Source organism: Porites lutea, chromosome 8 (assembly GCF_958299795.1).
Source record: "Porites lutea chromosome 8, jaPorLute2.1, whole genome shotgun sequence".
Lineage (NCBI taxonomy): Eukaryota > Metazoa > Cnidaria > Anthozoa > Scleractinia > Poritidae > Porites > Porites lutea.
In genome coordinates, this window is record NC_133208.1 from 4645 (window position 1) to 21452 (window position 16808).

At 37.1% G+C, this 16808-nt stretch overlaps 1 long non-coding RNA gene across 1 annotated transcript; it reads right to left on the minus strand.

Moving 5' to 3' along the window:
• Positions 1-3501: 3501 nt before the first annotated feature.
• LOC140946945 (uncharacterized) lies at positions 3502-5965 on the minus strand. The gene is made up of 4 exons (XR_012166891.1): positions 5728-5965; positions 5005-5105; positions 4686-4775; positions 3502-4070 (listed from the first exon to the last, which is right to left on the minus strand). It is a non-coding gene; the product is annotated as an uncharacterized lncRNA (long non-coding RNA).
• Positions 5966-16808: the final 10843 nt, after the last annotated feature.

Here is a 16808-nt window from a genome sequence, read left to right on the forward strand (position 1 = left end):
GGTTAGGGTGACAGCTTTACTTTTTTTTGTTTCTTTCAGGGTGATTCTTATTAATTTTTCACCCTTCAAGGGTGAATTGCTTCAAATTTTTTCCCTTGTTGAGATTTAATTTTGTTGCAAATGGACCAAAATTTTCTTTTGAAAGCTTTTTGGCTAAATTTATCCTTTCTTTATGATTATTCGTTGACTTTTTTCACTCTTTGTGGGTAAATTGCTTTAAATATTTAACTTTTTGCGTGTCCTTTTGTTGACAATTGACAAAAAATTACTGTTTTAAGGGTAAATCTTTTCAAATTTTTATATTTTCTGAAGTGAGTAGGGTTATTTTATCTGGAATTCTTTGAGGGTTTGTTTTTGGCGCAATTCAGTCGTTTTTTTAGGGTGATTCGTTGACATTTATTACTCTTTTAGAGTAAATTGCTTAAAATTTTTACCTTCTTGAGATTTTATTTTGGTGAAAATGGACCAAAATTTACTCTTGTAAGGGTAAATCGTTTCAAATTTTGATATTCACTTTAATGATTGGGGTTATTCCATCCTCAGAGACCCAGGGGCAGATAGTGGGTGCGAGGGAAAGACTAAACGGACTGGAAAATATAGCACGAAGAAAAGTAAAGAACGGCGAGAAGAGCACCTGGGGACAATGTCTTACCAGACCAGTTCCAAACAGTCGCCGCCGTTCTGACTTCTGATTGGTGCCTGAAAACTTTTGTGTTTTTTTTTTCCATTAGAAGGCAGAACGGCGGCGACCGTTTGGAACTTGTCTGGTAAGACATTGTCCTCAGGGGCTCTTCTCGCCGTTTTTTACTTCTTTCGTGATATATTTTTCCGCCCGTTTAGACTTGCCCTCGCCCCCACTATCTGCCCCTGGGTCTCCGAGGATGGGGTTATTCTATCTGGAAATCTGCGACTGTGATTTTTCCACACGATTCACTCTTTTGTGAATACAGTGCTTTTTTTTTAATTTTGGTATGGGAAAATGAAGTCAGAAACGATGGCGGGTGATATTTTAGGCTCGTACTTAGGTAATTTTTATTTAATTTGAAGATTTGAAACTTCGTTTGGCGCCATCTTGGATTTTTTTGAAGGGGTTAGTCTATGAATTTGGGTGGAGATTTCAATTTTTTTCAAGTCTCCTTTTTTTTTTCAGGTTAGACCAGGAATATATTTTGGGGATGTTTTCGGGATTTAAAGGCCACCATCTCTTTTCCAAAGATGTTAGACTATGACTTAATGTGAAAATTTCAATTCTTTAAAAGATTCGCATATGGTCAAATTGATGATGGCAATAATGTTTGGGTGATTGTTTAGAGTGGTGGCAAAAACATTTACAGTCTGGTGGATTTGCCCCCTTTTTATATTTATTTACCTCCTTAAGTGCTTATATGCCCTCATGTGTGCCGACATGCCCTCCTCGTGTTTGTCGATTTGCTCTCTTTTGTATGTTGATTCGCCCTTTTCTGTTTTGTTTAGTTATTAGGGGTGAAGAGAGGCTAATTAATGTTTTTTAATAACTTAGCCTAAAGTCTACAGTTACATATCGGGAGCATGTGCCGAACTCTACTGGCCGTGGCGTCCCGTCTCAACAATGATTAACATTCAATTGTCACTGTCAATAAGGACCGGGCAGGAGCCACGGATGATGGTGAGCCAATCTCCTTCAAACTTTTACCGTTTGTTCTCTATCCGATAAGATTGTGATGGGTGATATTATTGGAAATATGAAATAAATCGTATCCAATTTTGACCACCCCTTAAGTTTTCGCGTCATTTTAGAAGGTTGAGAGAGGAAACATTGGTGAAATTAAAATGCTACTTTTTCTTGCTTTGCATTGTTCTCCTGAAATTGTATGATGCATACGTATTTGTGTGTATTTTAACAACTTATTTCTACCATGACATGGTATTTACGCAAAAACTGGTTGCTCTGGCACCCTTTAAAACACTACCACTGTATTGCGTCAAGAGGATAAACACGATTTTAGTCAATTTTAAAGCTTAATTTTTCCAAGGTTCGGCATTTTACTGATAAACTGGGGCTATTCTTTATCAGTCCTTCTATAGCTTTCGGGAAAATTAAAATCGTTTAGAGAGAGCTTTCTCGAAAGTTTGGCCTTATTAGCATAATCGTGTAAATTTCCGAGAAAAATGTCACGTTTTTATAGTCACGAGATCAAGCGATAACGTAAGAACCATTTCATAACATACCATGGGGAATTGTTTTGCAGTTTCTGTCATATGTTCTTTTACAGGGCAGGTGCTCTGCGTTTATCCGAGGTATATACTATTATAAATCATTGAGTTCAATAAATTAACAATTGTACGACGTGACTTTATTAAAAATGTTGAAGACGTACGGTTTCGAAAAATTGAATTACTTTTCAAACTTTTTATTAATGCTAACAAAGAAAAAGAAAAAAACAAGAATAATTTGACCTGTCACTTAAAAATTATCTTGCGCAAAGAAACGTGGTTGTAATATGATACCAACTGATGACACAAGGCAAATTTATTCAAAACGCCAAGTATGAGTTGATCTTTCAGTTGGCCCGACTCTGTTTGCGGTTTAGAGGGCACAGGATCCAAAATCCTACCCTTACTCGCTTGTAAACTGTAGCTTGTAGACGCGAGGATCATCGATTACTGTTCTTTTTTCCAAAGTTTTCTTTAACCTTTATCTTGTTACTGTCTGATTTTGTATATATATGTAAACAGAAAGTCCCTGGTATTATGATGTGTCTGTCCTTCAGAAACTGACGTTAAGGTTTTTTGGCTTTTTCTCTTTTACTTCGCTTACGTTTCAAAAACCTTCCTTTGTAATTAGTAACAAAGCTTTAACAACTCAGGCCAGGCATGACTCCCTAATTGAATATGCATATTTTAGTAAATGCTATTTAGAACGGTTTGCTTCCACCAGTGCTCATGAAAAGTGAGGTACGAATGTGGCTCAACGAAAAAAACACGTGAAACGTGATTTCAAATAACACGTGACATCGCTTCGTCAATGACATCACAAAACACGTTTTCCTAAACGGGAAAGGGTTGCAAACCTTAATCTTAGGAACATGTTACATAAACAGTGTAAATCGTGTGCAGTGTAAATCTTTCCCCACTTTAGGGTAAATATTTTGACCGTTAATTCTCAATTATCAGTCACGTGACGAAAATTTGAGCTTCTAAAATGCACTCATATTGCTAAGGCTATTAAGCTACATTTTTAGTTCAATTTTCAGGATCATTGATACAAGCAAACCGTTCTAAATGGCATTTTATCAAAATATGCATATTCAATTAGATAGTCATGCCTTAAGTGGCCAGAGGAGGCGATCTGTTTCTGCGATAAAATGGCTGGACCACTTTGAATGCGTTTTTTAATGCAAAACGTTCAGAAATTAATGGCTCTCAAATGCGCAATAGTGTCTAAGTGGAAAAAAGAGCGGTGGTGGTTTAAACTTAAGGTAAAAATCTAAATTAAAAACAGACAATGTAACCATGTTTCATTAATCGATAACTTTATTTCAGTGCCAAAGAGGTCAGTACTCTGCAATTTCTGAACTCTACTTCACTCTAATTTGATAAAACCTGAAAATTGCTATGTCGAATAATTAATTATATTACAAACTTGCATTCGGCAAGACTGAGATATTGAAAAAGGGTATCAATAGAGTGCTGTTTAGTGAAAATCAAAACCATCTGGGTAGTTCTTTTAACTTCGTCTAGTCAGGCAAAAAATACTAGAAAAACGAAAGACAAAACGTTTTCAGGGGAATACGAATCAACTATCCATAGGATGAAAAAACCCTTACGCGATTGCTACAGAAGCCATAGTAAGGGAAAAATCCCGGCCCTATGGATCGTATACCCCGACCTGCCGGGCGCGGTCTTCGTTTAAGGAAAAAAGGCTGAAATGTTCCCTGAGGTAATCACGCCTCTATGTTTTTCATTATTTAAGGCTTCATTCACGACCTAGCTTAGCCGTAGGAACTGTTACAACTATACATTATTCTCATTATTGTAGACATCTGCATCGTGCTGTGTGATTCTTGTTTATTGTTGAGCCAGTCATCATTCTGAAACTCAGGGATAATTCACAGGAATTAGTTAATTACGCGTTTCCGCCTGCCTTAATTTGCATTTAGAAGGCATGCCTTTATCATTGTATCTTACCGTTGTCATTTCAGTAAATTTATCCCTAAATGAGATTTGAACTGTGAATAAGATGTACTACTTGATCCATGGCTATCAATTCAACAATGTGAACTTTTGTTTTTGCAAGGAAAACGTAGTTAAGAAATATTATTGTACGATTTTCATTCTTTGAATTGCTAAAAACTTGAAACAAAACCGAGTGGTAATTAACTGACCATGGAAAGGGGGAAAGCCTAAAAACTTAAGTTTTAGACCAAGAGGAGAATTGTGCTCATAATCGAAGTAAAACTGGAAAGGTATCTCAAAGAATACAGCTAATTACCAGTGACGGATCCTGGGGAGGGGCCCGGCCACTACGCCCTTATTTTTAGACCAAACTGCAGGCCCGAAGAGCCTGAAAAATAATTGCTTTAGGCCTGGCCCATTCCCTTATCTCAGGGTTTGGATGACCGCCCCCCCCCCCCCCCCCCCCCACTTTATCTGAAGGTCTGGATCCGCCACTGTTTACATTTCAGTACTGTTTCTATGTACAATACATCTGCATGATTCGTTCTTGAAGATCCAACAATGAAGGTTGTTGGTCCATCCGTTTGAAATCGTCTTTGCCCATCTTCTTTATACTGGTACTGAAACGAAACAGTATTTCTAACTTAAGTGTTAATCAGTATTATGTATTTCCAACAAGCGAGGGTACAACGCGACAAGAATTTAACCAAGCTTCAATGGATTTAAGCACTAAACAACTTCCCCGTGAACTCTCAAATGCGTAGTTTCTTTATTCAACAGGTCGTCCGTTATCTATCCATAGTGGTAATAGAAAGCAAACAAAGTGGATGTCTGACCTAACGTACATACCTTTAACCCTGTCTGTTTCTTTCTAAATATTCTTCTCTGCTTCCTGTCACTTTTTGGATGCTGTTTAAATTCCTCTTAATCGCGGCGCTTCCTTCTTCCTGCTGCAAAAAAACACATATTGTAACTGTAGCAAAAGCTAGCAAACATGGTTTAATGACAAGTAAACCAGAACCAAAAAATTAAAACCTACCAAAGATTTAAATATACGACAACTCTATAGATTAAATAAAAAATAAAGCTTCCTTTCAAAAAAAATCCTTTAACAATAAGGCATACGTTTTAGTCTGATCAAAAATTACTGTCCTTCCCTAAAACTGATCTACAATGATAGGCCAAGTGTCCACTCGGTCACGATAAATTTTTTTTTGGATAGCAAGACTTTTAAAAATTAGCCCACTAAGTCAGTCAACCAGGTTTTCCAATGTCTTTTTCCCGATTTAAATGAACCCCATAAAAATTGTGACCAATAATCCATGGTTTTTACTGAGTTAAAGAGCTCAATTGTCTGATAATTTAATTTTGTTACTGTCCTCTAAAATGCAGGTTGGTTTTGGACACCAACGACTGGCCAGGCATAATTTTCACGCAGTCAAAAAGGGCCCTTTCAAACTGTGGTACACTCAATACTTCCCCAGCTGTCATTGATCAACCGACTTGTTCTTTTCTATTCCTACACACAGAGTTGAATGAATATAACAATTAGGAAAAATCTAACATAATTACCTTAAAGGTTAATGCACCAGTTGGCAACTGGCAGGAAGCTGACATCATATACTAGGTTCAGAATGCAGATGCAACGAATGCATTGAAGGCAATATCCATCGGTCCAAGATTTCCGCCCCCTTTTCCTCGGCAGTGCGAATACCTCCTAACAACGGATGGACTTGACACGGTTGATTGACAACATAAAACACAGAATGAAGTGTCTGTCAGCTAAAGGCTGCAGCTGACTGCATGTAGTAACGAGTTATATCAAATCTAAGGCACCTGATGCAGTCGGAATACCCTGTCAAATATTAAACCAGATGACTCGGCTGTTATGAATTTAATGGGTGCCCCCAGCTCAGCGCAACTAAACAATAAATTAACACCTACTGTAAAGACTGTTATAAATGTACAATGAATGAAAGGCTTATAAACTCTTTTCAACTCAGAGACTTATAAGTCAGACTCTAAAAATTAAAAACTACCAAAGATTTAAATATAAGACAACTCTATAGATTACAACAAAATTATTAAGCTTCCTTTAAAAAAAATCCTTTTTAATAAGGCATAAGTTTTAGTCGGATCAAACATTATTGTCCTTCCCTGAAACTGATCCACGCTGATAGGCCGAGTGTCCACTCTGTCACAAGAAACTTCTTTTTGATAGCAAGAGTTTTAAAAATTGGCCCACTGAGTCAGTCAATCAGGTTTTTAAATTTTCTTTTCCCCTTTTTAAATTAACCCCATAAAAGTTTTGACCAATAATCCATGATTTTTACTGAGCTAAAGAGCTGAATTATCTGATAATTTAATTTTATTACTGTCCTCTGACGTGCAGGTTGGTTTTGGACACCAACGACTGGCCAGGCATAATTTTCACGCAGTCAAAAAGGGCCCTTTCAAATTGTGGTACACTCAATACTTCCGCAGCTGTCATTGATCAACCGACTTGTTCTTTTCTATTCCTAAACACAGAGTTGAATGAATATAACAATTAGGACTAATCTAACATAATTACCTTAAAGGTTAATGCACCAGTTGGCAATTGGTAGGAAGCTGACATCATATACTAGGTTCAGAGTGCAGATGCAACGAATGCATTGAAGGCCACATCCATCGGTCTAAGATTTCTGCCCCCTTTTCCTCGGCAGTGCAAATACCTCCTAACAACGGATGGACTTGACAGGGTTGATTGACAACATAAAACACAGAATGAAGTGTCTGTCAGCTATAGGCTGCAGCTGACTGCATGTAGTAACGAGTTATATCAAATCTAAAGCACCTGATGCAGTCGGAATACCATGTCAAATATTAAACCAGCTGACTCAGCTGTTATGAATTTAATGGGTGCCCCCAGCTCAGCGCAACTAAACAATAAATTAACACCTACTGTAAAGACCGTTTTAAATGTATAATGAATAAAAGGCTCATAAACTCTTTTTAACTACATAGACTTATAAGCTAAAAACTACCAAACATTTAAATATAAGACAACTCCAAAGATTAAAACAAAATCATTAAGCTTCCTTTAAAAAAAAATCTTTCGTAATAAGGCATAAGTTTTAGTCAGATCAAACATTACTGTCCTTCCCTGAAACTGATCCACACTGATAGGCCGAGTGTCCACTCTGTCACAAGAAACTTCTTTTTGATAGCAAGAGTTTTAAAAATTGGCCCACTGAGTCAGTCAATCAGGTTTTTAAATTTCCTTTTCCCATATTTAAATTAACCCCATAAAAGTTGTGACCAATAATCCATAAATTTTACTGAGCTAAAGAGCTGAATTATCTTTTATTTTACTTTTGTTACTCTCCTGTAACATGGAGGTTGGTTTTGGAAACCAACGACTGGCCAGGCATAATTTTCACGCAGTCAAACAGGGCCCTTTCAAATTGTGGTACACTCAATATTTCCGCAGCTGACATCGATCAACCGACTTGTTCTTTTCTATTCCTAAACACAGAGTTGAATGAATATAACAATTAGGACTAATCTAACATAATTACCTTAAAGTTTAATGCACCAGTTGGCAACTGGTAGGAAGCTGACATCATATACTAGGTTCAGAGTGCAGATGCAACGAATGCATTGAAGGCCATATCCATCGGTCCAAGATTTCCGCCCCCTTTTCCTCGGCAGTGCGAATACCTCCTAACAACGGATGGACTTGACAGGGTTGATTGACAACATAAAACACAGAATGAAGTGTCTGTCAGCTATAGGGTGCAGCTGACTGCATATAGTAACGAGTTAAGTTGTGACCAATAATCCATGATTTTTACTGAGCTATAAAGAGCTGAATTGTCTGATAATTTAATTTTGTTACTGTCCTCTAACATGCAGGTTGGTTTTGGACACCAACGACTGGCCAGGCATAATTTTCATGCAGTCAAAAAGGGCCCTTTCAAATTGTGGTACACTCAATACTTCCGCAGCTGTCATTGATCAACCGACTTGTTCTTTTTTATTCCTAAACACAGAGTTGAATGAATATAACAATTAGGACTAATCTAACATAATTACCTTAAAGTTTAATGCACCAGTTGGCAACTGGTAGGAAGCTGACATCATATACTAGGTTCAGAGTGCAGATGCAACGAATGCATTGAAGGCCATATCCATCGGTCCAAGATTTCCGCCCCCTTTTCCTCGGCAGTGCGAATACCTCTTATCAACGGATGGACTTGACACGGTTGATTGACAACATAAAACACAGAATGAAGTGTCTGTCAGTTATAGGCTGCATGTAGTAACGAGTTATATCAATTCTAAGGCACCTGATGCAGTCGGAATATCATGTCAAATATTAAACCAGCTGACTCAGCTGTTATGAATTTAATGGGTGCCCCCAGCTCAGTGCAACTAAACAATAAATTAACACCTACTGTAAAGACTGTTATAAATGTACAATGAATAAAAGGCTTATAAACTCTTTTCAACTACATAGACTTATAAGTCAGACTCTAAAAATTAAAAACTACCAAAGATTTAAATATAAGACATCTCTATAGATTAAAACAAAATCATTAAGCTTCCTTTCAAAAACATCCTTTTTAATAAGGCATAAGTTTTAGTCTGATCAAACATTATTGTCCTTCCCTGAAACTGATCCACACTGATAGGCCGAGTGTCCACTCTGTCACAAGAAACTTCTTTTTGATAGCAAGGGTTTCAAAAATTGGCCCACTGAGTCAGTCAATCAGGTTTTTAAATTTTCTTTTCCCATATTTAAACAATAAATTAACACCTACTGTAAAGACTGTTATAAATGTACAATGAATAAAAGGCTTATAAACTCTTTTCAACTACATAGACTTATAAGTCAGACTCTAAAAATTAAAAACTACCAAACATTTAAATATAAGACAACTCTAAAGATTAAAACAAAATCATTAAGCTTCCTTAAAAAAAAAAATCTTTCGTAATAAGGCATAAGTTTTAGTCAGATCAAACATTACTGTCCTTCCCTGAAACTGATCCACACTGATAGGCCGAGTGTCCACTCTGTCACAAGAAACTTCTTTTTGATAGCAAGAGTTTTAAAAATTGGCCCACTGAGTCAGTCAATCAGGTTTTTAGATTTCCTTTTCCCATATTTAAATTAACCTCATAAAAGTTGTGATCAATAATCCATAAATTTTACTGAGCTAAAGAGCTGAATTATCTTTTATTTTACTTTTGTTACTGTCCTGTAACATGGAGGTTGGTTTTGGAAACCAACGACTGGCCAGGCATAATTTTCACGCAGTCAAACAGGGCCCTTTCAAATTGTGGTACACTCAATATTTCCGCAGCTGACATCGATCAACCGACTTGTTCTTTTCTATTCCTAAACACAGACTTAAATGAATATAACAATTGGGAATAATCTTACATAATTACCTTAAAGATTAATGCACCAGTTGGCAACTGCTAGGAAGCTAACATCATATACTAGGTTCAGAGTGCAGATGCAACGAATGCGTTGAAGGCCATATCCATCGGTCCAAGATTTGCACCCCCTTTTCCTCGGCAGTGCGAATACCTCCCAACAACGGATGGACATGACAGGGTTGATTGACAATATAAAACACAGAATGAAGTGTCTGTCAGCTATAGGGTGCAGCTGACTGCATATAGTAACGAGTTAAGTTGTGACCAATAATCCATGATTTTTACTGAGCTATAAAGAGCTGAATTGTCTGATAATTTAATTTTGTTACTGTCCTCTAACATGCAGGTTGGTTTTGGACACCAACGACTGGCCAGGAATAATTTTCATGCAGTCAAAAAGGGCCCTTTCAAATTGTGGTACACTCAATACTTCCGCAGCTGTCATTGATCAACCGACTTGTTCTTTTCTATTCCTAAACACAGAGTTGAATGAATATAACAATTAGGAATAATCTAACGTAATTACCTTAAAGGTTAATGCACCAGTTGGCAACTGGTAGGAAGCTGACATCATATACTAGGTTCAGAGTGAAGATGCAACGAATGCATTGAAGGCCACATCCATCGGTCTAAGATTTCTGCCCCCTTTTCCTCGGCAGTGCGAATACCTCCTAACAACGGATGGACTTGACACGGTTGATTGACAACATAAAACACAGAATGAAGTGTCTGTCAGCTATAGGCTGCAGCTGACTGCATGTAGTAACGAGTTATATCAAATCTAAGGCACCTGATGCAGTCGGAATACCATGTCAAATATTAAACCAGCTGACTCAGCTGTTATGAATTTAATGGGTGCCCCCAGCTCAGTGCAACTAAACAATAAATTAACACCTACTGTAAAGACTGTTATAAATGTACAATGAATAAAAGGCTTATAAAATCTTTTTAACTACATAGACTTATAAGTCAGGCGCTAAAAATTAAAAACTACCAAAGATTTAAATATAAGACAACTCTATAGACTAAAACAAAATCATTAAGCTTCCTTTCAAAAAAATCCTTTTTAATAAGGCAAAAGTTTTAGTCTGATTAAACATTATTGTCCTTCCCTGAAACTGATCCACACTGATAGGCCGAGTGTCCACTCTGTCACAAGAAAAAACTTCTTTTTGATAGGAAGAGTTTTAAAAATTGGCCCACTGACTCAGTCAATCAGGTTTTTGAATTTCCTTTTCTCCTTTTTAAATTAACCCCATAAAAGTTTTGGCCAATAATCCATGATTTTTACTGAGCTAAAGAGCTGAATTATCTGATAATTTAATTTTATTACTGTCCTCTGACGTGCAGGTTGGTTTTGGACACCAACGACTGGCCAGGCATAATTTTCACGCAGTCAAAAAGGGCCCTTTCAAATTGTGGTACACTCAATAGTTCCGCAGCTGTCATTGATCAACCGACTTGTTCTTTTCTCTTCCTACACACAGAGTTGAATGAATATAACAATTAGGAATAATCTAACATAATTACCTTAAAGGTTAATGCAACAGTTGGCAACTGGTAGGAAGCTAACATCATATACTAGGTTCAGAGTGCAGATGCAACAAATGCATTGAAGGCCATATCCATCGGTCCAAGATTTCCACCCCTTTTTCCTCGGCAGTGCGAATACCTCTTATCAACGGATGCACTTGACACGGTTGATTGACAACATAAAACACAGAATGAAGTGTCTGTCAGCTATAGGCTGCAGCTGACTGCATGTAGTAACGAGTTATATCAAATCTAAGGCACCTGATGCAGTCAGAATTCGATTTCAAATACTAAACCAGCTGACTTAGCTGTTATCAATTGCATGGGTGCCCCCAGCTCAACGCAACTAAACAATAAATTAACACCTACTGTAAAGACCGTTTTAAATGTACAATGAATAAAAGGCTCATAAACTCTTTTTAACTACATAGACTTATAAGCTAAAAGCTACCAAACATTTAAATATAAGACAACTCTAAAGATTAAAACAAAATCATTAAGCTTCCTTTAAAAAAAAATCTTTCGTAATAAGGCATAAGTTTTAGTCAGATCAAACATTACTGTCCTTCCCTGAAACTGATCCACACTGATAGGCCGAGTGTCCACTCTGTCACAAGAAACTTCTTTTTGATAGCAAGAGTTTTAAAAATTGGCCCACTGAGTCAGTCAATCAGGTTTTTAAATTTCCTTTTCCCATATTTAAATTAACCCCATAAAAGTTGTGACCAATAATCCATAAATTTTACTGAACTAAAGAGCTGAATTATCTTTTATTTTACTTTTGTTACTCTCCTGTAACATGAAGGTTGGTTTTGGAAACCAACGACTGGCCAGGCATAATTTTCACGCAGTCAAACAGGGCCCTTTCAAATTGTGGTACACTCAATATTTCCGCAGCTGACATCGATCAACCGACTTGTTCTTTTCTATTCCTAAACACAGACTTGAATGAATATAACAGTTGGGAATAATCTTACATAATTACCTTAAAGATTAATGCACCAGTTGGCAACTGGTAGGAAGCTAACATCATATACTAGGTTCAGAGTGCAGATGCAACGAATGCGTTGAAGGCCATATCCATCGGTCCAAGATTTGCGCCCCCTTTTCCTCGGCAGTGCGAATACCTCCTAACAACGGATGGACTTGACAGGGTTGATTGACAACATAAAACACAGAATGAAGTGTCTGTCAGCTATAGGGTGCAGCTGACTGCATATAGTAACGAGTTAAGTTGTGACCAATAATCCATGATTTTTACTGAGCTATAAAGAGCCGAATTGTCTGATAATTTAATTTTGTTACTGTCCTCTAACATGCAGGTTGGTTTTGGACACCAACGACTGGCCAGGCATAATTTTCATGCAGTCAAAAAGGGCCCTTTCAAATTGTGGTACACTCAATACTTCCGCCGGTGTCACTGATCAACCGACTTGTTCTTTTCCATTCCTAAACACAGAGTTGAATGAATATAACAATAAGGAATAATCTAACATAATTACCTTAAAGGTTAATGCACCAGTTGGCAACTGGCAGGAAGCTGACATCATATACTAGGTTCAGAGTGCAGATACAACGAATGCATTGAAGGCCATATCCATCGGTCCAAGATTTCCACCCCCTTTTCCTCGGCAGTGCGAATACCTCTTATCAACGGATGGACTTGACACGGTTGATTGACAACATAAAACACAGAATGAAGTGTCTGTCAGCTATAGGCTGCAGCTGACTGCATGTAGTAACGAGTTATATCAAATCTAAGGCACCTGATGCAGTCGGAATACCATGTCAAATATTAAACCAGCTGACTCGGCTGTTATGAATTTAATGGGTGCCCCCAGCTCAGCGCAACTAAACAATAAATTAACACCTACTGTAAAGACTGTTATAAATGTACAATGAATGAAAGGCTTATAAACTCTTTTCAACTCAGAGACTTATAAGTCAGACTCTAAAAATTAAAAACTACCAAAGATTTAAATATAAGACAACTCTATAGACTACAACAAAATTATTAAGCTTCCTTTAAAAAAAATCCTTTTTAATAAGGCATAAGTTTTAGTCTGATCAAACATTATTGTCCTTCCCTGAAACTGATCCACACTGATAGGCCGAGTGTCCACTCTGTCACAAGAAACTTCTTTTTGATAGCAAGAGTTTTAAAAATTGGCCCACTGAGTCAGTCAATCAGATTTTTAAATTTTCTTTTCCCCTTTTAAAATTAACCCCATAAAAGTTGAGACCAATAATCCATGATTTTTACTGAGCTAAGGAGCTGAATTATCTGATAATTTAATTTTATTACTGTCCTCTGACGTGCAGGTTGGTTTTGGACACCAACCACTGGCCAGGTATAATTTTCATGCAGTCAAAAAGGGCCCTTTCAAATTGTGGTACACTCAATACTTCCGCAGCTGTCATTGATCAACCGACTTGTTCTTTTCTATTCCTAAACACAGAGTTGAATGAATATAACAATTAGGACTAATCTAACATAATTACCTTAAAGTTTAATGCACCAGTTGGCAACTGGTAGGAAGCTGACATCATATACTAGGTTCAGAGTGCAGATGCAACAAATGCATTGAAGGCCATATCCATCGGTCCAAGATTTCCGCCCCCTTTTCCTCGGCAGTGCGAATACCTCCTAACAACGGATGGACTTGACAGGGTTGATTGACAACATAAAACACAGAATGAAGTGTCTGTCAGCTATAGGCTGCAGCTGACTGCATGTAGTAACGAGTTATATCAAATCTAAAGCACCTGATGCAGTCGGAATACCATGTCAAATATTAAACCAGCTGACTCAGCTGTTATGAATTTAATGGGTGCCCCCAGCTCAGCGCCACTAAACAATAAATTAACACCTACTGTAAAGACCGTTTTAAATGTATAATGAATAAAAGGCTCATAAACTCTTTTTAACTACATAGACTTATAAGCTAAAAGCTACCAAACATTTAAATATAAGACAACTCTAAAGATTAAAACAAAATCATTAAGCTTCCTTTAAAAAAAAATCTTTCGTAATAAGGCATAAGTTTTAGTCAGATCAAACATTACTGTCCTTCCCTGAAACTGATCCACACTGATAGGCCGAGTGTCCACTCTGTCACAAGAAACTTCTTTTTGATAGCAAGAGTTTTAAAAATTGGCCCACTGAGTCAGTCAATCAGGTTTTTAAATTTCCTTTTCCCATATTTAAATTAACCCCATAAAAGTTGTGACCAATAATCCATAAATTTTACTGAGCTAAAGAGCTGAATTATCTTTTATTTTACTTTTGTTACTCTCCTGTAACATGGAGGTTGGTTTTGGAAACCAACGACTGGCCAGGCATAATTTTCACGCAGTCAAACAGGGCCCTTTCAAATTGTGGTACACTCAATATTTCCGCAGCTGACATCGATCAACCGACTTGTTCTTTTCTATTCCTAAACACAGAGTTGAATGAATATAACAATTAGGACTAATCTAACATAATTACCTTAAAGTTTAATGCACCAGTTGGCAACTGGTAGGAAGCTGACATCATATACTAGGTTCAGAGTGCAGATGCAACGAATGCATTGAAGGCCATATCCATCGGTCCAAGATTTCCGCCCCCTTTTCCTCGGCAGTGCGAATACCTCCTAACAACGGATGGACTTGACAGGGTTGATTGACAACATAAAACACAGAATGAAGTGTCTGTCAGCTATAGGGTGCAGCTGACTGCATATAGTAACGAGTTAAGTTGTGACCAATAATCCATGATTTTTACTGAGCTATAAAGAGCTGAATTGTCTGATAATTTAATTTTGTTACTGTCCTCTAACATGCAGGTTGGTTTTGGACACCAACGACTGGATAGGCATAATTTTCATGCAGTCAAAAAGGGCCCTTTCAAATTGTGGTACACTCAATACTTCCGCAGCTGTCATTGATCAACCGACTTGTTCTTTTTTATTCCTAAACACAGAGTTGAATGAATATAACAATTAGGACTAATCTAACATAATTACCTTAAAGTTTAATGCACCAGTTGGCAACTGGTAGGAAGCTGACATCATATACTAGGTTCAGAGTGCAGATGCAACGAATGCATTGAAGGCCATATCCATCGGTCCAAGATTTCCGCCCCCTTTTCCTCGGCAGTGCGAATACCTCTTATCAACGGATGGACTTGACACGGTTGATTGACAACATAAAACACAGAATGAAGTGTCTGTCAGCTATAGGCTGCATGTAGTAACGAGTTATATCAATTCTAAGGCACCTGATGCAGTCGGAATATCATGTCAAATATTAAACCAGCTGACTCAGCTGTTATGAATTTAATGGGTGCCCCCAGCTCAGTGCAACTAAACAATAAATTAACACCTACTGTAAAGACTGTTATAAATGTACAATGAATAAAAGGCTTATAAACTCTTTTCAACTACATAGACTTATAAGTCAGACTCTAAAAATTAAAAACTACCAAAGATTTAAATATAAGACAACTCTATAGATTAAAACAAAATCATTAAGCTTCCTTTCAAAAACATCCTTTTTAATAAGGCATAAGTTTTAGTCTGATCAAACATTATTGTCCTTCCCTGAAACTGATCCACACTGATAGGCCGAGTGTCCACTCTGTCACAAGAAACTTCTTTTTGATAGCAAGGGTTTCAAAAATTGGCCCACTGAGTCAGTCAATCAGGTTTTTAAATTTTCTTTTCCCATATTTAAACAATAAATTAACACCTACTGTAAAGACTGTTATAAATGTACAATGAATAAAAGGCTTATAAACTCTTTTCAACTACATAGACTTATAAGTCAGACTCTAAAAATTAAAAACTACCAAACATTTAAATATAAGACAACTCTAAAGATTAAAACAAAATCATTAAGCTTCCATAAAAAAAAAAATCTTTCGTAATAAGGCATAAGTTTTAGTCAGATCAAACATTACTGTCCTTCCCTGAAACTGATCCACACTGATAGGCCGAGTGTCCACTCTGTCACAAGAAACTTCTTTTTGATAGCAAGAGTTTTAAAAATTGGCCCACTGAGTCAGTCAATCAGGTTTTTAGATTTCCTTTTCCCATATTTAAATTAACCCCATAAAAGTTGTGACCAATAATCCATAAATTTTACTGAGCTAAAGAGCTGAATTATCTTTTATTTTACTTTTGTTACTGTCCTGTAACATAAAGGTTGGTTTTGGAAACCAACGACTGGCCAGGCATAATTTTCACGCAGTCAAACAGGGCCCTTTCAAATTGTGGTACACTCAATACTTCCGCAGCTGTCATTGGTTAACCGACTTGTTCTTTTCTATTCCTACACACAGAGTTGAATGAATATAACAATTAGGAATAATCTAACATAATTACCTTAAAGGTTAATGCAACAGTTGGCAACTGGTAGGAAGCTAACATCATATGTTAGGTTCAGAGTGCAGATGCAACAAATGCATTGAAGGCCATATCCATCGGTCCAAGATTTCCACCCCTTTTTCCTCGGCAGTGCGAATACCTCTTATCAACGGATGGACTTGACACGGTTGATTGACAACATAAAACACAGAATGAAGTGTCTGTCAGCTATAGGCTGCAGCTGACTGCATGTAGTAACGAGTTATATCAAATCTAAGGCACCTGATGCAGTCAGAATTCGATTTCAAATACTAAACCAGCTGACTTAGCTGTTATCAATTGCAT